The sequence below is a fragment of the Myotis lucifugus genome, unplaced genomic scaffold (genome assembly GCF_000147115.1).
Source record: "Myotis lucifugus unplaced genomic scaffold, Myoluc2.0 scaffold_1, whole genome shotgun sequence".
Taxonomy (NCBI): domain Eukaryota; kingdom Metazoa; phylum Chordata; class Mammalia; order Chiroptera; family Vespertilionidae; genus Myotis; species Myotis lucifugus.
In genome coordinates this window covers 15,539,181-15,560,839 of record NW_005871049.1, presented here as the reverse complement: position 1 = coordinate 15,560,839, position 21,659 = coordinate 15,539,181, and the positions used below count along the sequence as shown (strand labels likewise).

Below are 21,659 nucleotides of genomic sequence, written 5' to 3'. Positions count from 1 at the left end.
GATAAATGAATAAACAAGGGGTACGTATAGATAATGGAACTTTGTTCAGCCTTAAAAAGGAAGGAAATTCTGACACGTGCTACAACATAGATGGACCCTGAGGACACTACGTTAAGTGAAATAAGCCAGTAACAGAAAGACAAATACCATATGATTCTACTATATGAAACATCTAGAATAGTCAAATTTATAGAAACAAAAAGTAGAATGGTGGTTACCAGGGGCTGGAAGGAGGGGGAAATAGGGAATTATTGTTTAATAGGTACAGAGTTACAGTTTGCAAGATGAAAATGTTCTGGACATCAGTGGCACAACAATGTGAATATAGTTATTGCCATTAAACTGTCCACTTAGAAATGGATAAGATGGTAAATTTTATGTTATGCTTTTACCACAATAAAAAGTTAATATTTGTATTGCACATATCTGCTGTACGGTAGTCCCCCTTATCCATGGGGGATACATTCCAAGACCCCCAGTGGATGCCTGAAACTACAGGTAGTACTGAACTCTCTATATCAGTGATGGCGAACCTATGACACGCGTGTCAGAGGTGACATGCGAATGCATTTTTTTGGTTTATTTTTCTTTGTTAAATGGCATTTGAATATATAAAATAAATATCAAAAATATAAGTCTTTGTTTTACTATGGTTGCAAATATCAAAAAACTTCTATATGTGACATGGCACCAGAGTTAAGTTAGGGTTTTTCAAAATGCTGACACGCCGAGCTCAAAAGGTTCGCCATCACTGCTCTATGTACTATTTTTTCCTCTACATATATACCTATGATAAAGTTTAATTTATAAATTAGGCAGGGTAAGAAATTAACAACAATAACTAATAATAAAATAGAACATTGATAACAATATACTATAATAGAAGTTATGCAAATGTATCATTGTTAGGTAAAATAAGGGTTACTTGAACACAAGCACTACGATGCCAGGACAGTCATCTGATACGTTACTAAGTGGCTAAGGGCGGGGAGTGTACACAGCATGGATGTGCTGGACAAAGGGATGATTCACATCCTGGGCAGGATGCAGTGGTACAGTAGGAGATTTTTTCATGCTATTCAGAACGGTACACAATTTAAAACATGAATTGTTTATTTCTGGAATTTTCTATTTAATATTTTTTAGACCTGATTGACTAAGGGTACAAAAAAATAGAGATAAGGGGGTGACTACTGTTTATAGTATGCATTAATTTTTTTCTTAGAAATGTCATGTTTCAGCAAAGGTCATATCTTTACTTACCCCGCTTTACAGCCAAATAAAGTGGCCCTCCACTCCTAACCAGTGCCTTGACCAGAATAGGCATAAGATAAAATACCAACACCCAAAAGTAGCTAAGTTAATGACCTTGTAGCACTAAATAGATATTTTTATTGAATCCTTCTTATGTGGCTTGGACTATGCTGGTGGGGAATTACAAGAGTACTTCCCTCTTTTTTCTTAGAGCAGAGAAAAATGGGTTTGGCCAAGTCAGACTATAGTTCCAGAGGGGGATTGAGTGGTTGCCTCTGTGGTGCGTGGTTTTCACAATGGCTTTTCCTTAGTGTACAAGACGCCAGTGGCAATGCACTTGTGCCATGTGGGGAAGCACGGGCTTGGTTGGAATGTCTGTAAGGAGGATTCTCTGAAAGGTCGGGGGCCTCTGGGGGGACCTTGCCGAAGGCGGCAGCCCCTACCTTGACTTTTCCAAACAAGTCCGATCCCCCGGGGTGTTTTGCTGGAATCTCTATGTTTAGTCTTCAAAGACCTGACCTTGTAGAAGCATATACTTTCTCAAGAATACTTGCCCTGCTGATTGTATCTAAAGGTTAATTTGAGTTCAAGCTGTTGTTACAATAAGAAGCCAACAAGGCAGGCGAACAAGACTGCTTTTACTACTGAAGTAAGAGTCCCTTAGCCCTCTCTTTCACAGAAACCTGTGTCGGAGTCATCTGTTCATCCGTCGCTCGGGGTCTGCTGGTCAGCCCCGGCAGCGCCATACTTGCCAGCCTGTTGTATGGGCTACATGACTCTATGGCCAACCCCTGGGGAAGGGGAGGAAGGCTATTTCCTGCCCGCAGAGAACTTCAAAACAGGGATGGAGGTAGAGCAGGTGCACGGGGCAGGAAAGGTCTCCTTCGCAGAGAGAAGCCACAGGAGCAGACACATGGAAGTGTGGAGCACTGGGTGGTATTTAATGAACACAGGAGGACCAGGCATGAATTCCAAAGGATGAGTGACAGAAATGAACACATCTTCGTCCTTTTTGTACCCCCAGTTGTTGACAATACATCCTGTTAACCTGAATAAGTTTCAAGAACTTGAAAGCATTTAGATGTGTGTGTCTTGGGTTGAAGAGGAAAGAGTTGGGAGGGTTTACAGATACACATCCACATACATATACACACAAAAGGAAAGATTATTATCTTGAGAAAAATCTAAACACTGTCGCCTGCTAAGCTGACTCATCTGGCGAGATGTCTGTCCGTAATTACTTGTCCCAGTCACATTCATAGTCACTATAGGAGTTTCATCTAAGACAGTCACTGTAGGACACTAAGATCATTTTTTTAACAGGAATTTTAGGTCACTTAAGGCCAAGCAGTAAGTATTTCAATTAAACAAAAGACATTACAACAATGTCAAAAAGCTCCTACCGTATTAAGCTATAATGGAAACATCAAGAGCAAATGTTAAGGGTTAGGATGGCAAAGGAGTTTGCTTTCTAGGAGAGCTGAGGGAAACAATTGTCTCTACTCCCTGATCATTTGGACCCAGAAGAACACGTGCCAGGAAAAGGCCCAGAGGGCAGAAGGTGAGAGCCAAATGGAAAAGTATACAAGAGACAAGCAGCTATGCCCGCCGACGCCCCTCCTGACTCCCCAATGACCGCTTGAGCTGGATGCTGCAGACTCCTGCTTTCTAGGGGCTCTGCAACAGGACTGCCTGGTTCAAGGGGCCCTGGGGCTCCAGATGACTTTACAGACCTTGAAGAACTCTGTGTGTGTGTGTGTGTGTGTGTGTGTGTGTGTGTGTGTGTGTGTGTTAGTGCCAGAGCTAGCAGAGTGGGCGCTGTCCTGACTCATGGAATCTTTGCCACTCACCATTTCTCAAACCACTAATACGTGCTCAGAAGCAGTTGTAACACCCATTCCACACTTCAGGAGAAAGCACTGATCTAAAAGTAAGGGAGATAGCCTTGGACAGTGTTGTTCAGTGGATAGAGCCCCCAGACTGAAGGGTATAAGGGTTCGATTCTGGTCAAGGGTAGGTACCTTTTTGTTAACCCTCGCCCAAGGATATTTCTTCCACTGATTTTTAGACAGAGTGGAAGGGGGGGGGAGAGACAGAGAGAGAAATATTGATGTGAGAGAGATACATCGATTGGTTACCTCCTGCATGCATGCAGGCACCCCAACCAGGGCTGCATGCACTCGAGATATGTGCCCTTGATTGATACTCGAACCTGGAACTCTTCAGTACCTGGGCTGACACTCTAACCACACCACTGAGCACACTGGCTAGGAATCCTTTTTTTTAAATACTCACCTGAGGATAGGTTTTCATTGATTGAGAGGGAGAGGGAGAGGGAGAGGGAGAGGGAGAGGGAGAGGGAGAGGGAGAGGGAGAGGGAGAGGGAAAGAGAGAGAGAGAGGGAGAGGGAGAGGGAGAGAGAGAAACATCAATTGGTTGCCTCCCTTATGCACCTTGATCAGGTATGGGACCCACAACCTGGGTATGTGCCCTGACCAGGACCACACTCCAACCAACTGAGCCACCCAGCCAGGGTACAGAATAACTTCTTAAAAATAAGATCAACCCCACCTTTTATCTCTCCTACTACTGGCTCTCCCAGCTGATAATCTGATAAAAATCCTGCAAGAGACCCAGCTTGTTCCAGCCTAGCTAGCCACTTCTGTTTTTCACATCAGGTATGTTAAACTTTATCTTAAATTGAGAAAATTCAGATTGAGATTAAGTGATAGAATTCCTTCTTGCAATGCCTCATTCTGGCTTCTTTTGTGACTTTTGTGAACCTCACAGCTTTCATTGCAGCGCAACGGCTGCAAGATTTTAGACTTTTGAGGGTGTTGCATAGGGATGTTTGGACTTGGAGGAACTTACAATAGTTTGCATGGGCATGATCCCAGTTGTTCTTTGTTCAAAGAACTAGCAGCCTATTTGTGCAATTTGAGTGAGAAAGCAAAGATGGAGTCATTTATAATTGTTCTTATTGCTTTTGATCACATAGTAAATACAGCAAAACAACAGGGTATTGACAAGACATTATTGTCTTATAATATAAGTGCCTAAGTTCTTTAAAGGCAATGTCTGTCTCTGATTCATTTTTAGCATCTTGCAAGGCTAGTTCTATATCTTACAAATAGCAAATTATCAAAAAATGTTTATGAATTAAGTGAAAATAAGAAAAAATAAACCCCAGTATCCCAAGGTTGTTAGCTATTAGCCAACAGTGCCCGAGCAGAAGGAACTCTCTCACTGGCGTATTATCATTATAAGCTTGCCTATCTGCTTTTCAACATTAGAAGAAAAGATCTGCTAATCAGAGTTTTGCCTGTATCTGAAAGAAGTTATAGATTTTGTCATTTATTCTGGATTGACTGCTGCATTCAGCAAGCTGTTTTGAAAAGCTAGTTGCATTTATCAACCTGGGAAGAAAAGGAGACATTATGTTCTAGCCTTTGGGAGTAAAGATCTACTGATCTCTTGACCCAGCAGCAGTGGTCCAGGAATTTTGAGCTGCCTTGCCTGGAGCAGTAATGGGTTTGCATCCATCCAGCTACATTCCTGCACTCACACATCTGCCCCATCACCATTGCGCTGACGGTTAGTTAAAAGCATTTTTTGAGGCAATAGCTGGACTTTGGGGTACACTCTGGACAATTAGATAAATCAACATAATTGGTCTATCTGACTATTGACCCTGCTCTCATGACCTCACCAACATCATGTTCTGTATATAAATATGCATCATGTTCCTACTTTTCTCCCTCCCTCCCTTCCTTCCTTCCACAAATAGGGTTGAGCCAGACACTGTGTTAGTCACTGTGACTACAGGGGGAGCAAGAAACCCCAAATTCCTACCTTCATGAAATTTATATTGTCTCATGGAAAGAGAAACAATAAAGAAGGTAAGTAAATTACATTTATAGAAGATCAGATGATGATGAGAAAAGTAGAGGAGGGGGTCATGGATTCCTGGAGGGGACATGGCGGCATTAAACAGTGTGTTCTAGTAGGATCTCGCTGAGCAGACATTTAAGCAAAGAACTGAAAAAGGTAAAAGGCTGGCCCCAAAGCAGAGTCCTTTGTATCAAAAGGAAATGGCCCTTGGGAATAAATGGCAGACCCTCCTTACTTGGCTGTATGGTGATCAGTGAGTCAAGTATGCATCAAGAAGTATTCAATGATTTATCTTTGGCAAAAAAGACAAAAAACAGACATCTGAATATTCCCCACCTCCCCCTGACTTGATCCTCAAAGACAATGGTGAAGAATGCACACTCTGACTCTCCATGGAAAGAGAATTTCTGAAACAATGAGGTGAGATGACTCCTATAGTCATGGGTCTGGAGCTGAATGACTCTCCCCCTTACACAGCACCCAGATAAAACTCAAGGGTGGAGTTCCACTTCTTCATACAGGAAAGAATCTCATTGGGCCTGGTGCACAAGTATCTAAACAAGTTTTCAAATTTTCAATCAATAAAAGGGAAGGGTGGAGAGGGAAAAAGAGAGAGAACTTGAGCAGAATTTACAGAGAAGAATGGACGTTTTTGTTGAGCAAGTCCAGATACACCCATGGCAACCAGAAGCTGTCAGGATAACCCCATAGGTGAGGTCCATGTTTGCCTGCATGGGTCGAATGTGCAGATGTTAGCCAGCGAGCCCCTCTAGGAGAAGGAAGGCACCCATACCTCTGCTGCTATCAACATTTTCCTATTTAACAGCATTGGTGAGTGGCTGCTATAAAATAGATTCTGTGAGAAATGCTAGAAATGCAAACATAAGTAACACACAGCTCTTGGCAGGTTTATATGAGCTCGCCCACCATGAGTTGATCTGATTCCCAGCCAAACTACACTAAATACCACTAACTAGCATTCTTTGGTTTAGAACTCTTGGCTCTATATAATCACAAATTAGGATAATAGTGGGAAATATAATGTCTGTGTCAGATACATATATAAAAAAACAACTCAAACATAACTTAAATAGAAGGTGGAATCCAAAATAAATGGGGTCTTACATCTCATGAATAACACAGGGCAAGAAAGCCTTTCTTATATGTTTCCTTGACGTGAACATGAGTCGTATGAGGAATATTTTAAGTTAATATGTGAATGTCCTGCTGAGTTATCCATCTTCAGTAGGGAAGAGAGATGATAATCACATGCTCTGGAACAATATCCTTCCGGCCCCAACAACTATCAATCATTTACGAAGCTACATTTCCCAACAAGAGTCAGATTCAAGTCTTGCAACCAAAAACACAGCCAAAAAATGAGGCCAATGCCTTTTGCCACTTTTACACACATGCCACATAACATTCATGGCCCTGGGAAAGGAAAAAAGTTTTCCCTATGCCTCATAGGTTATCTGCCTGGGGCCCTGTAAATGAGATGGTTAGAAGGCTGATTACTAAGAGAAAAACAAACACAAGTTTATTAACATGTGCAGCCATGCATACACACAGAATACTCAGTGATGAGTAACTCGGAGGTGGTTAGATCTTGTGTTTATATACCATCTTAATGAAAGAACAAGAAAGTTTTAGAGAAATGACAAGGCAAAGGAAAAAGACTTTGTTTATAGGGTGGCAATTTGAGGGGGGTAAATACAGTAGGGGGTCAAAAGTAGGTTTACAGTTGTTCATATGAAAAATAATACAATAACTAATAAATAATAATACAAGAATAAACTCTGTTTCGCATAATTGCAACTGTAACCCTACTTTTGCCCTAGTAGAGTTTGTTTTGTACATTCCTCAGGTGCTGTCTCTGGGCTGATAAGAGTCTAGAGTTATCTCTGGTGATTAACTTCTATCTTTCTTGGTAGAGAGGGATGGGGAGATACCTTTACAAATTTATGTTCTGCATTTTTAGGCAAGAAGGAAAAGACAGAGAACTTTTCTTCTATTTGCTTCTTCTCAGTTGCTTTCAGTTCAAAATAATCTTTATGCTAAAGTGGCATATTTTGGGTTGGCATATTCTGATACTCTGCACCTCACGACACACCCATTCTAGTTATGACCCTATGGCTAACAAAGTGTTTTTCCTGCCTCCACAAAAAATTCACCCCATTTGTAGATGTATTTCTGAGGTCTAGGTTTCCAGTCTTTGAAAACAACACAAAACAAAAACATCATGCTGCCTAACTTTTCACCAGACTGATGAGTTGCAGGATCTGTGCCCATTCTCCTAGTTATAGTCAGGCCTTGATTATTGCACTAAGTGAAGTATATCTATGGGTAACTTTAAATGACAGGTTTAAAATGATATTTACTTTAAAATGGAATAGCACTTAGTGATAGAACTAGCTGATATTCTAGTAATAAATTCTATTTGAATTTACTTCAAAGATAATAGTGAATGTTTACTAGAAAGATCTGATTCCAAAATTACTTAGTTTCCCGGGCACCCTTGACCAACCCTTTCCAGTTCTCTATCCCATGTTTTCTCACTGAAGGTTGGGTTTGCTTTCCCTGAAACTTTCCGACAGTAAAAAGGATGGTGAAGTATTTGGGTATCAGGACAATATAAATAGAAGGAAGTTAGATATTGACCAGCCGAACAGCTGCCAGAACCAATATAGAGAAACAATTAAAAATTTTGATAGATTAACAGAAAAGAAAGGAAAGAACGTTTTCAAGATTTGTTCTGGTTTTAGTAGAAAGCGCTACGCAAACAGATTATCGGAAAGTGCCTTGCCTTTTATTAGCTGTCTGACTTGAGCAAGCTACTTAAGCTCTCTGATCTTCAGTGATTTTCGTTCTGTAAAATGGGAAGAATAAGCCTCACTTTTCCATGTTGTGAGAATTAGACATATCTTTAAAACACCTTGTTCAAGACTGGCAGCTGTCAGAGGGGAGGAGTATTGGAGGGCTGGGTGAAAAAGGTGAAAGAATTCAGCAAAGAAAAAGAAATACCTCATAGACACAGAAGACAATAGCATGGTGATGACTAGAGGGAAAGGGGGTGGGAGGAGGTAAAAGAAGGTAAAGGAGGGACAAATGGTGGTGGAAAGAGACTTGACTTAGGGTGGTGGACACACAATGCAATACACGGATGATGTATTATAGAATTGTACACCTGAAATCTATGCAATTTTATTAACCAATGTCACCCCCTAAATTCAAGAAAAAATTTTAAAAACACCTTGTTCAGTGACAATTCGTGGTTAACTCCAGAACAGTGTCCAGCATTGGGTATTTAATAGTTATTGAATGAATGGCAGCTACAACAACAACAATAATAATATAGAGAACTTTGTAAAAAGAAAAGTAGGAATATATAATATAAAATCATCAGATTTTTAGGTAATGTATTACTACATTTTATGCAATTCTGAAATAGTCCGAGTCACCAATATTTGGGCCAAGGGACACCAAAAGACAAACAGCTCCATTTTGGTACTGAGAGGATTAATTCCACACTCTGAAAGAGAAACATCTTATCCAAAACTGTGGTGTTTTCTAAAAGAATTGGAATTTTTAAAAGAATTCCAGGAAACCAGAGGCCTCAAGGTAGTGAATCATAGAGAAAGGAATCACCATTTTCTGACCAGAGGTGGATTCTCTAATGTTAAGAAAAGGTCAGAGACTTTCCATTACCTTAACTTAAACTGACCTCTTCTGAGGACAAAGCCAAAGTATGACTCAGGGAAACCCTGGAGGCTTGGCCAGTGAGAAAGTGTCTCTTCCTGCCATTGACATAGATTTCTTATATGGGCTTAAACTTGTGGCCCTTTCACTCTGCTCTGGATCTCCTTCCTGAAAGAAATTATTCTTTGGCCTTTTCTTTATTTCAATCTTAATTTCATGTGGGTATTTACTACTTCCTTTCCTAAGATTTATGTGACCAGAAGTAGTATACATACAAATACATGCATATACTACTGTGTGTGCAGGAGCATGTTTTGATCTCTTGCTCTTTCCATTGAATAGCAAAGCACCGTGACCTTTTTCCTCACGTTTCTTCTGCTCCTCACATGGAATTGGGGTGACCCTCAGCCCAGTACAAAGTACCATGAACTTGTCTTTGTCTATTCTCTGAGTGTAATCCCTGAGCTTTCTCGTGACAAAAATAGCAAGTCCAGAGATCTGTTTTCCCTCTGCATGAAGCATTCGAAGGTCCACAGTGCACAGGAGTGACTTGAGGAGGAGGATCAAGCTAACACCACAGTCTGTGGCACAGGGGCCTTGGCTGATGATGAAAGCTCATCTTGGAGAGTTGCAGCCAAAAGGCAGACCTAGGGAAAGTAATTTATTCTTGTGGTAGCCAAGGGGCCTGGAGGCTTGACCCTGTGGGTCAGTATTACTCACAGGAGAGGGACTTTCAATCAAACTAGCCTGGACCTGCCTGCTGAGAGTCCTTTTGCTTCTCTATTGCCTCATAGAGCTAAGGTTTCACAAGTTCTGGCTCCTGAGAAGCAGTGTGGTAAAGGCTGAGAGGTCTGCGGTGAGAGGTGTCTCAGAACACTTGTGTTGAGTCCTCTGGGACAACACCAGAAGGTGAAGAGGTGCCCACATCCTCAAAGCCACCTCCAGGGCAGTGCTAGAGCACTATCCTCTACACCTGTCGCTTCTACTGATGCAAAGTCAATGCCTTCCACAACAGTGTTTATGGGGAAAGGCTATCTCCAGCACCTTGTGCCATTCCAGGACCCTCGTGCCCTAAAATTCCTGATCCTGAAGATCTCTTAGTGATCAAATTCTTTCTGTTCATGTTCAGAGTCCCTTCTCAGACTGCAACATGGCCCTAGGAGTGGTTGGCCAAGACGTTTCCATCTTTTCCTGCAGTGACGTCCTCACAACGTTTAAAGACACTTAAAACATCCAAGTTCTGGTTACACTCCTCTCCCAGAATAATGGCCAGCTCGCCCCACACTTACAGGACTCAGTAAGGTCACTTAAATGATTCAGTAAAGTCACTTAAGTGACTCTTCCCAGAACAAGAAAAACCTTTTCAAAGTGATATTGCCCACCAGGACAACGGAGTCTATTCACACCATACTTATGTAAGGGAGGAGACCACTTACGTGTTTCTTCCTCTACCAACAATGACCCCCTTCACTGCATTTTCTGCCCTACACTCATTATACACTGAAACAGCTGCCAACTTCTGTTTAGGGTACCCACAACAGAAGCCCAATGCTTTGTTGGTTTACTTCGCACTGGCAGCCTGTGTGTTGGCTTCTCAAGTCTGTATATTAAGTGCAAAGCTAAATGCACCCATGTCTTTGCCTTCAATCAGTAAAAATGACAGCGTGTTTAAATATATGAACACACAATGTTGACATATCCCACTGGCAAAATCTGAAATGTAGTTTTTGCCTTTGCTCAGTAAAGCTGCCTGAAAACCATGATCTTAACCATATTTGATAGAATATACTTCAGAGGTAGGGAGAAATATGTGAGCTGAAGAGTTAATGTCATGATACACTTATACCTAAGTTCCATAATGCTAAGAAAACCACCATCACATTTTGATAGAGAGTAGGGAATTATGGTAGAATCCCACCATAATACGACAAGTGGGGGTCCAAAAAGGTGTACTATAGATTGGGTAACATGGGCAGTTTCATTACTTGCATTACTACAAGGTAAATAAAATGACTTAGCTCCCCACCCCCATCTGCTCCCCCTCCCCCAAAGCACCACTTACCACAACTCCCTCCCTTCAGCTCTGGGCTCCTGCTAAGCCAGATGCCTCTGCTGGCTCCTTCCGGCAGCCATCATCATCATCATCATCATCATCATCATCTACCGGAAATCATTAGCCAGGATAAGGTGTTCTCCCATATCTACAAGTCTAGGAGATTGCAGACAGGCTGTGCCTGGAGGTAGAGGGGAAGATGGTCAGTAGGACAGAGGATGACAATGATGACTTGTTTATTGGTGGAAATGCCTCTGCTGAAGGCCCGGAGGGTAAAGGTACGGAAAGAACCGTAATCACTGGAGTTGGTACTGTCATGAACCATCATTTACAGGAGACCAACTTCACAAAAGAAGCCTATAAGGAGCACAGAGATTACATGAAATCAAAGGGGACGTGGAGTCCAGAGACCGGAAGAGGAAAGTCTTTTATGACAGGGGCTGCAGAACAAATCCAGAACATGCTTGATAATTTCAAAAACTACCAGGTCTGGATTGGTGAAGACATGAATCCCAGATGACCCTGTATTGATTTTCTTTAAGGATGGTTAGAAATGTTAACAAGTTTGGCAATTTGGGTCCATCACCTGTCATCATACCTGGCTGCCACACACCAGGACTAGGACAAGTGGGACTAACAGCATCTTGAGCTCTTCATTTATTTTTATCTTGATTTCTTTGGAGCACAGGCATTTTTTTAACAGTATATTTTTATTGATTTCAGAGAGGAAGGGAGAAGGAGAGAGATAGAAACATCAATGATGAGAATCACTGATTGGCTGCCTCCTGCAAGTCCCCTGCTGGGGATCAAGCCCACAACCCGGGCATGTGCCCTTGACCGGAATCGAACCCAGGACTCTCCTGTCCGCAGGCTGATGCTCTATCCACTGAGCCAAAGCAGCCAGAGCCAGGCATTGTTTTTCAGAAAAAACATATTTTGTAGGTTGTCTAAAAATAAAATGCATTTTAAATAAAAATGTACCTATACTGCCCACCAAGAGTTATCCTAGGGAATCCTTAGTGTGATCCAAGTCCATCCAGATCTCTGTTGCATTTTGGAGCCACTTGGTGGGAGTTCCTGCTCCCATCCCCCCACTAGCCAAATATAAGTGAGGTCTGATGTTGGCTGGGACTTCCAGGACAGTGAGAGTGACTCCCGGAATCTGCTGCCCTCTGGAAAGCTGTTCCGTCAACCCAACCTGAAAGATCGACCCATGAAACACTGCAGACCTGTGCTCTGGTTTCCTGCTTGCCAGTCGGGATTATTCGAGGTTTCCCTATCAAACTTCATGCTCCCCTCCATAGTCTCGGCCCATTTCCCAGAATATAAGAACATTAACCCACTTGCATTTGGAAATTGAGACTGAATGGAGCAGAGGAGCTAATTGGATTGTATGCAAATTTGCATTATCCTGGGGTGTATCGTGGGATTTTACTCTATTGTAGCCCTGTGTGCTCATCTCCCACATCCTAAACTCCTACGTAAGACCAGAGGCAAATAAATACTTCACAAATCATTTAGAGCTGCTCTTATTCCACATCCTATGGTAATGCACATGATCCAACAATAAGCCAATAATAGCAGGGCCAAGAATTTATGTCAAGTGTGTCAATCCCATGAATAATAACTCACATCTTCTGAGAGCTGGTGCAAACATTTAAAGAGGAATGGATGGCCCCTGCTCTTCAAAACTCCTAAAATCACATAATATTAAATGAATGGTCTCTTAGAAGCCAAAGACAATTACCAGAAAAACTTTCATAAGGCAAATTTTTGAGCTGTGGCTGGCAGTGAGGGGTTTTGTCTGGAGAGAGATGGCATCACATTACCACAGTAATAATTAGGCACAAAAAATGTCATTTCTGTGCCAGTGGTGAAACTAAACGTCTGGATGTCAATATAAATAGACACCAGGATATGATACAGGAGGTTGAAAATATCATTGAGATTGTGGGTGTTTTGTTGGCAAAACAAAGACATTGGGCAAGCACACATGTTGTTCCGGTGAGCCACAGGCTGCCAGAAATCAAAGCTCAAGTGTAGGAGTGCATGTTTTCTCTTCAGTGAGGGGGCACAAAAGCACGGGTACTTTCCAAGCTGGTAAACCAAACATTCGTTAGATAGGAACACGGATACATATCAGTGCAGGTGCAGTCACAAACTTTTCTCCAGGGACAGGGGAGTGGGAAGGGAACTATGTGTTCCAGGGTGGGGAGGAGGCCAATGGAATCCATGCTTATCACGAACAACCTGCTTAAAGAGATGTTACCGTCCACCCCTAAGAGTGAGATTTTCAACCTCGAGTGAGTTCAGAAATCAGAGATGACTGTAAATACCTAATGACTTTGTGAGTTGCTGAAAATAATTTTAAATGAAGAAGGTAGTTTTAAAAATAATATCTAAAGGACTTTATCCTCTTCCATTCCTCTGAGCTACATGCTAGGCAGTGGGAGCCAGCAATGAGAACTGGCTCACTGTGCCATTGCAGAGAGCTGTATGTGGAACTTCTATGGACCAGCGTAAGGCTGTGGTGAGGTCTGGATGCCTCTCCCCAGCTCACTCACCTAGCAGGGTTCCCAAAAGGACAAGTGCAGTAGTTCACAGTCAAGTTGCACTATCATTAGCTGTATGGCCCCCACCTCTGAATTCCCAAAGCAACTCAGGGGAAGACAGTATAGTAGGGATGGTTTGATCTATTTCTCAGTGTACATACTGCCTCCCACCGACCCCACTTCCCCACCCCATGAAGAAGTCTCACTGTTTTATAACAATTAAACATTACCTACAAGTATATAGACAATTCTCACTAACTTACAATTTAAACCATCACTTGAAAGTAATTGTTCACAAAACCTATAAATGAATGGCCTCCTGAGGCCTCCTCAATAGAACCATGACAAAACTTTGTCAAGCTCCCATAGGGGCCTGAAGCCAACCAAGGGTTTCTCTAGTGTCCCCAAGATAACTGGAAAATAAAATAAATGCATGAGTTGCAATAACCAAATCTTAAAATTCTAACTGCATATGAATAAGTAACCCAGTTGATATAGCCATATTCCAATTTACAAGCTCTTCAAACTATCCTATTCAATCCAGCAAACTTTGCGTGGTTCCTCTAGGCCAGGTGCTATGCTTGATTAACAACAGTATTAAAATAGTCTGTAATATACTTGAAAATATTCTTAAGGTAAGCTATAGCATCTTTTTAAAAATATGTTTTTATTTATTTTAGAGAGGAAGGGAGAGAGAAAGAGAGATAGAAACATGGATTTGCTGGCTCCTGCAGGCCCCCTACTGGGGATTGATCCTAAAACCCAGGCATGTGCCCTGACCGGGAATCAAACCAGCAATCTCTTGGTGCATGGGACGACGCTCAATCCACTGAACCACACTGGCCAGGAAGCTATAGCATCTTAATATTATGTATCAGCTCAGGGATGATCAAACCACATTCCAGAGGGGCAACTACAGTTCATTCTGTTGTCTGAATCTCAAGATTGACAACCTACCCCCTGCTAATCAGCATCCGGAATGTCAGAAACAAACCTCTGGTGTTTAACACTGTTGACTGGCATGATGAATGTTGAATGTTAGATATCACACATCATTGATGAAACTAATGCAAGGTTATAAATATTTTAGAGACTCTCTCCCTACTGTTGCATAAATAGAAGCAAACAAAGACTTAGCCTTCACCCTAGGAGGCAGAGCTCAAAGCTTGATCCCCAAATGGTCTGAGGTCTACCTGTTGGTTATGATGATTTTTGGTGGCCTGATGAATGCAACAGGAGTAAAGATTCCTGCTCTGGAGTGCAGTGCCGGTCTCTAAGCAGATAAGGTGGATTTCAGGGCACTTAAGATGACCGAAAACTGGGGTTTCATTGAATTTACAGAACTGTACAGTTCTGGACCCGCTTGCTAGTCAATGTATGGCTAATAAATGTCTGTATATATTATAGAATTTGGTTTGAGAATTGCTTTCATTATGATCTAGTAACAAGGCTGAGAACTAACTAACTCTCATCCACAGTAGCCAACTTCTGAATGGCTACTGTTATCCTCCAGAAAGAACCTAGGAATTGTGTATGACCACATTGACTTAGATCAATTGCAATACATAGGCCCTACTTTCAAGGAACCCACAGAGGAGTTTCCACAGGCCTAACTGCCACTCACCAGAATCTACCAGAGTTCCAACAGACTGACCAATCAATAGCCAGTGTCCCCATTAAGTCAAGGAGTTGATAAAAGATACTGATAGATACAGGGGTGGGGGAAAGTAGGTCTACAGTAGTTTGTATGGAAAAAGACATACAAGTTATGATTATTACAATAGTTTTATAAAGAATGTCACAATTTGCCCGGCTGGCATCACTCAGTGGTTGAGCCTTGACCTATGGACCAGGAGGCCGGGGTTCGAGTCCGGTCAGGGCACATGCCTGGGTTGTGGGCTTGATCTCCAGTGTGGGGCATGTAGGAGGCAGCCGATCAATGGTTCTTTCTCATCATTGATGTTTCTAGCTCTCTCTCCCTCTCTCTTCCTCTCTGAAATCAAAACATATTTTTTTTAAAAAGGTCACAATGCGACTGTAAACCTACTTTTGCCTGCCCCTATATGTTAGTCTATTAAGCTTTCTTTAGTCAATAACCGAATGAAGATCAGTTACTCAGCTTTTCTTTTATGGGTCAGGAACATACATCTTGGAAAAAAACTATATACTTCCGCATTCCCTAAGAGATAACTAACTCTTCTTTTAAAAGTTTGTGGAGAGGACAATCTTACAGTTTGTTGTGGGTCCAACATTCAAAGCATCAGAGAGGCTTTTTTTTGTTTTGTTATCAATATGTCCTCATTGTTTGTTTTTTTTTATTGTTTAAAGTATTATATATGTCTCCCTTTTCCCGATTGACACACTCCCCCCACCACTCCCACCCCTAAGGGCACACCCCCACCGCCCCAGTGTCTGTGTCCATTGGTTATGCTAATATGCATGCATACAAGTCCTTTGGTTGATCTCTAACTCTCCCTCCCCTGCCCCTTGTCTCAGGATCTATTTTTGTTTATCAGTTTTATGTTCATCATTATATCCCACATATGAGTGAGATCATGTAATATTTATCTTTCTCCGACTGGCTTATTTCACTTAGCATAATGTTCTCCAGTTCCATCCATGCTGTTGCATAGCATTCCATTGTGTAGATGTGCCAAAGTTTTTTAATTCACTCATCTGCTGATGGGCACTTAGGCTGTTTCCAAATCTTAGCTATTGTAAATCATGCTGCTATGAACATAGGGATGCATATATCCTTTCTGATTGGTGTGTCTGGTTTCTTGGGATATACAGAGAGCCTTTCTTGATATCTACCCTAAACTTTGCTCTTCACAGGTAAAGAAAGAATTCTGAATGGCGAAGGTAAGGATAGAAGGTCTTATATCTCAATGTTCAGTTCTGGGTTTCTCTCTCCTCAAAAGCTTTTGGTCTTTAAGTTGCATTTTTTTCTTTGTCTCTCCCCCCCACACACACCCCAACCTTAAAGCTGGGTCACTAAAGTCCCATGATAGGGGCTCTCCTGGCAGTTGTCCTTTGAAATAAATTGCTTGTCGGTATAACTGTTAATAAGGAAACCCAAGCCAAAATGTAAGCCTTTTATTACACCAAAAATGCAGCCTTAATTATAAAAGTGTGAGTAACGGTCCTTTGGCTGACTCGCCCTCTGGCTGAGATTGGCAAGGCATCATGGTCCTGCTACAAGCTGTAATTTACAGAACTGTAAACTTCCCTTCCTTCCATTTACTCCTCCTTAGCCATCCCATCAACCACCTCAGTTTTTAAATATAAAGCTGTCCTTTTTGGTCATAGTACATGGCTAGTTATAGTAAGACTCTCTTGATACTCAGCCAGACTTTGATGATTTTTTAAAGGTACCAGTTAAGAATGCCATAAATTAAGAATAGAGAAAAATTCTCTTGCTCCCTTTCCCATAAGTACAAAAATAAAGTTAAGAAGTCTCTTTATTTCCCACCCCCACAAAAGTATATTTTGCTTCAAATAGCTCTTCTTCCTAAAGCTTGAAATCAGTAGCCAGTATTTATTTATCATGCATTTTTCTGAACACGTGTTCTCTGATGGGTATCATACTGCAGTGGATTTAAAAAAAGATTGAGCCTGGTTGGTGTGAATGTCACTCCAACTGCCAAGTGTGTGAAACTTGGGGACCAGAGAAATGACCACCTGGTAGATCTAAGGACACTCACTGTAAGGCAGACTTCGGCCAGAGCTTCATGTATTATCTGATCTATACTCATGTGTCCTCTTAAGGGGGCCATGATTATGCTTAGTGTCTCTGGGGGTCAATGTAAACTTGGACCCTAGGTCCAACAAGACCTCACAATGTCTGGTTATTACTTTCTCTCCAATACACTGTTATTCGAGTAAATGGTGGTAGGTCTCTGGGAAAAGACTAGAGTAAGCATTACAGTGTATACTTGCCATAATAGGGTGTACAGTTGCCAAAATAGGGTGTGTGTGTGTGTGTGTGTGTGTGTGTGTGTGTGTGTGTATGAGTGTGTGTGTGCATGTAAAACTCCAGAAAAAAATAGATTATGAAAGAAAATATTACCTTACCTGACTCTATATAAAACAATACTGACAGTCATTACATGTAAAACAATGTTATTATTTCAGCCAAAGAAAGTGATATAAGTATAATGATAGGGTGAAGGAGTAGACGTTGGGCCAGAGTATTGCCTATGAGCTGCCACTTCAGCTTTCCCTTCGTAGGCCATTCCAACACTCAGTCAACTCCCTTGTGTGCTGGCTCATCATGAGGAGGTTAAGCCACTTCTGCACATTCATAAGGTTCAGAACAGCCTGGAGAGTCAAAATCTATAGGAGCATCTTCCAGATGTCCTCATCTCATGTGTCAGGGACTCAGGTTTGTCCAACCAGAGCAATGACTACCTTGGTTGAGTTTCCAACCATCTTTGAAATTTATCCAGTCAGAACATCAAATTCTACACTTGATCTTCAGCCTTTTCTGTGAGTCCATTGCATGAGATGAGGGCTTCTTTGAAAGCTACCAAAGAGGCACTCCAGCTTTTACACTTTCTTTTCAATTTGTTGATTGCCCTCAGCTTTGCATTATCAATCTGTAGTTTCACTGCAATTTAGAAAAAAAAAACCACCCAATTCTATTATTATTGTATTTTTCATCTCCCCCCCCCCACACACACACACACATTTCAAATGCCCGAATCATCTTATTGACCATTGCATTTTCCTCTGCCGACATATCCTGGCTCATTACTCGTGAACACTTTATCCACTGGCCTGCTACCTTGTTCCAGAGCGGTCTGTATACTAACTGGCACTAGGAACTGATTCCTCACTACCAACCAGGGAGTGGGTAAGTAAGCCGGCTCCTACATCACCTTATTGCCTGCTTTCTTGGACCACTTCTGACACTAGGCTGGATTCCCTAGAAAACAGATGTGAGCTTGACTGGGGAATAAAAAGTTTATGGGAAAGAACACTTGTAAAATAAAGGGGATGGGCATAAGATTAGGCAGGATAAGAGGCAGACCACAATACAGATGTGACAAAACTCTGCCAACCCAAAGAGGGCCCTGGAATGGGGCTGCGAGAGGAATCCTGCAAATAGCCAGGGCCTTTTACCATCTTTTCATGTGCTCATAAGCCAGGGTTGCCAGAGGAGAGTATGAGCTCAGCCACCCTGCTTTGCTCAGTCATTCACTATAAGCTTCCCCAAGAAAAGGATAACCTTGATTTGAATGCTGATCTAGACCCAGAAAGAGTTAACTGCAGTGAGTCTTTTCTTAAAGGAGCTGAGCCATGCTTTGTGTCTGCCACTGCCTGGTTCTTATCCTGAGCTTATATTCTGGTGAGGGAAATACATGTAAGCATATGATTGCTATGCAATATGGTATGCAAAACTGTACAGGGGTCAACTCAGATTAGCTAAGTAGAGGAGTGAATGGGCGGGATAGAGCGGGAATGAAGGCTCACCCTGGGGTCTTGATCATTTTCTTGTCCCCCTCATTTGGCATCTCAACTTGAAAAGTTGAAATAAGGCTCCTCTCCTCTGCCATTGTGGTGTGTGTGGTTGACTTCTTCGCCATGTCTTCTCACAAGACTTTCAGGATCAAGAGATTCCTGGCAACAAAATAAAAGCAGAATCAGCCCATTCCCCAATGGATTCGGATGGAAACTGGTAATACAATCAGGTATTATTGCAAGAGGGGACATTGGAGAGGAACCAAGCTGGGTCTATAAAAAAATGCGCATGAGATGGCTCACATATTTATACTGTATCCAGTTGCTTGCACCTTACTATATCACTAAAAAGATCACTACTAGCTAGACAGCTGGGTGTGTCTTATTGGGAAATTATTGAAAGAATGATTTTTCTCTTTGTTAATATTTTTCTGCTGCTGTATAAATATGACATCTTTTTTAAAAATAACAATGGAAATAAAACCATACTGTGTATAACATGTGTATTCACAGAGGGTCAATTTATCTTTTAGTCCCTAAATGAAAATAACTAAAGCAATGCTTGGCATCCTCCAACCACAAATGGTGAAGTATTTAGCCAAAGTGAAAACTAATTTGATTTTTCATGGAGTTATAACAGAAAGCCAAGAAAATGTCTTAGTGCAGAATGCTCTATGCTTAGTCAATTTGAAGAATTTAATAAATTTTCTAACAATCATCAAAAAGGTTTTTACCAAGAGACTATGCTTGGCATGGTCCTTGTAACTGAAAGCAACTTTACCGTGGAATGTATTTGAAATTGGGATAGTTCATAAATCACTCTAACTTCTAGATTTATCATCATCTAGAAAAATTCAACCTACTCCTTCTGAATGCAACTGCTAGAGTCATTATAAATTTACTTGATCTTTTTTCCTCCATTGGAATTTTTAAATTACAGGAGAACATACTTCAGTTGAAGAAAACAAAATAGTAACATACCATCTCTGCTTTAGAGGAAGACGATCAGTTTTGTGACGTCCCAGATGCTTCAATGGATATCTTCATTTCAATCTGGGCAACTTGCTTCTCCTTTCATGTGTAGAGTCATTAGCCTTAAGAATTCAAATACATGTACTGCATAGATGACAATTCTCTACAATAATTTGTTTTACCATTGAATAATTACAATATAGCACACCAAGAAGGAGATAAGGGAACTCCAGTGTGACCTAGCTACTATCACGATCCCTTTGAATTAAATGATTAGATCACCGTGAAGGATTTCACCTAGAGTTTTTACAAAGAAATCATTCTCATCTTGGTCCTCCAGATTTGTTTTCCCTCCTTATTTGTTGAATAGGATATATGCATATTTTCTATAAAAATATCTTTGGTTATAAATGTATATTCCTGAAAGATTATTTTAAAAAATCTATCAAGTAATAATGGATGGATAATGGATTTCAGGATCTAAAAGATCTCGAATATTTGATATTTGCATGAGTTCACTAAGATAAAACTACTCACAAATGAACAATTCTGGCTTTTCTACAGTAACAGCATTCTAAGTCAGCCAGAAGCCAGGGTACTATGGCTAGTTTCCTCTGAGGAACCTGTAAGTCATGATACTCAAAAGAACTGCCCCTACAAGTACTTAGCCAATGCAATGGAAACCATCTATTATTTTCTTAATCATATTTTCATTTATAGGATTCCCTGGCCTTTAATATTCTACTTGACTTTAATAGTGTAGCCTTTTCAAATGGTGTGCAAGAAAACTACAGTCTACAGATTCACATGTCCATCTGGGTTTGATTTAGTTAATCTATCAAGTACTTGTGTGCAATTTTTCAGACACATGGTTTTGCTTCTCTTCTTTTTAAGTAAGTTCTGTTTACTTAGGCATATGTTGCAAATTAGCTCTTAAAATATGGCAAATGAAATAAAGAAATCCTTTATAGTAGAACGAAGTCTAATGTGAATTTCATTACTGATTCATAAGACAGACCAATCCCAGAATTTTATGTAAATTCTCAAGAAAATATATTTGTTAAATTTAAAAACACTTTCCCCTCCACTTTCTTGTTCCTTGGCATATAGTGTTGCCACTGAATCTTTTGGGCATCTCAGATATCTGGAGAATGTTGAGCTCAGATACATTCTTGGCCATAGAAAAGGTGGGCACCCTTAATCTTTTCCCAGTTTCTTCAGTCGCTCCATAACCCAAAACCTTATTGTGAAAGAATTATTATTAAAGCATCCACTTAAACTTCTAGTTGTAAGAATTTTATTAATTAGGCTCATGGGTCAGTTCATTGACTTCACCATGAGGCAACATTAGTTTGTAGCATTTAAACTTATCCAGTTAACACATTTTAAAACACTGCTGTGAGAATACATGTTATGAATAATAAATATTTTAATCATTATGCAGAGAATATTGAGGGCTTTCTTTTCTTTTTAATCAGTCCCATCAAAAAGGAATGAACTATAAACATTTTTAAACAGAATAAATTGTCTCTCAGTAAGCTTACCCGTTTTCTACCATCTACACTTTGCTGATGACTTTTAAATCTATGCCCCACACACATTTCTCCAAAGTAGTCCAGCCTCTTATTTTCAACCATTTTCATTGTGACTTAACCTGGATATGACTAGAATGCATAATAATGACTCCAAAAGGAATCATATTATCAATTATAACATGTCAATAAAGGTGGGAAGCTAACACTCGATACTCAAAGTGTGGCTGAGCATCAACAGCG

At 40.9% G+C, this 21,659-nt stretch overlaps 2 pseudogenes; both read left to right on the top strand.

Moving 5' to 3' along the window:
• The first annotated feature begins 11,096 nt into the window (after positions 1 to 11,096).
• Positions 11,097 to 11,417, top strand: LOC102429235 (annotated as a pseudogene).
• A 7,618-nt stretch (positions 11,418 to 19,035) lies between these two features.
• Positions 19,036 to 19,191, top strand: LOC102432779 (annotated as a pseudogene).
• Positions 19,192 to 21,659: the final 2,468 nt, after the last annotated feature.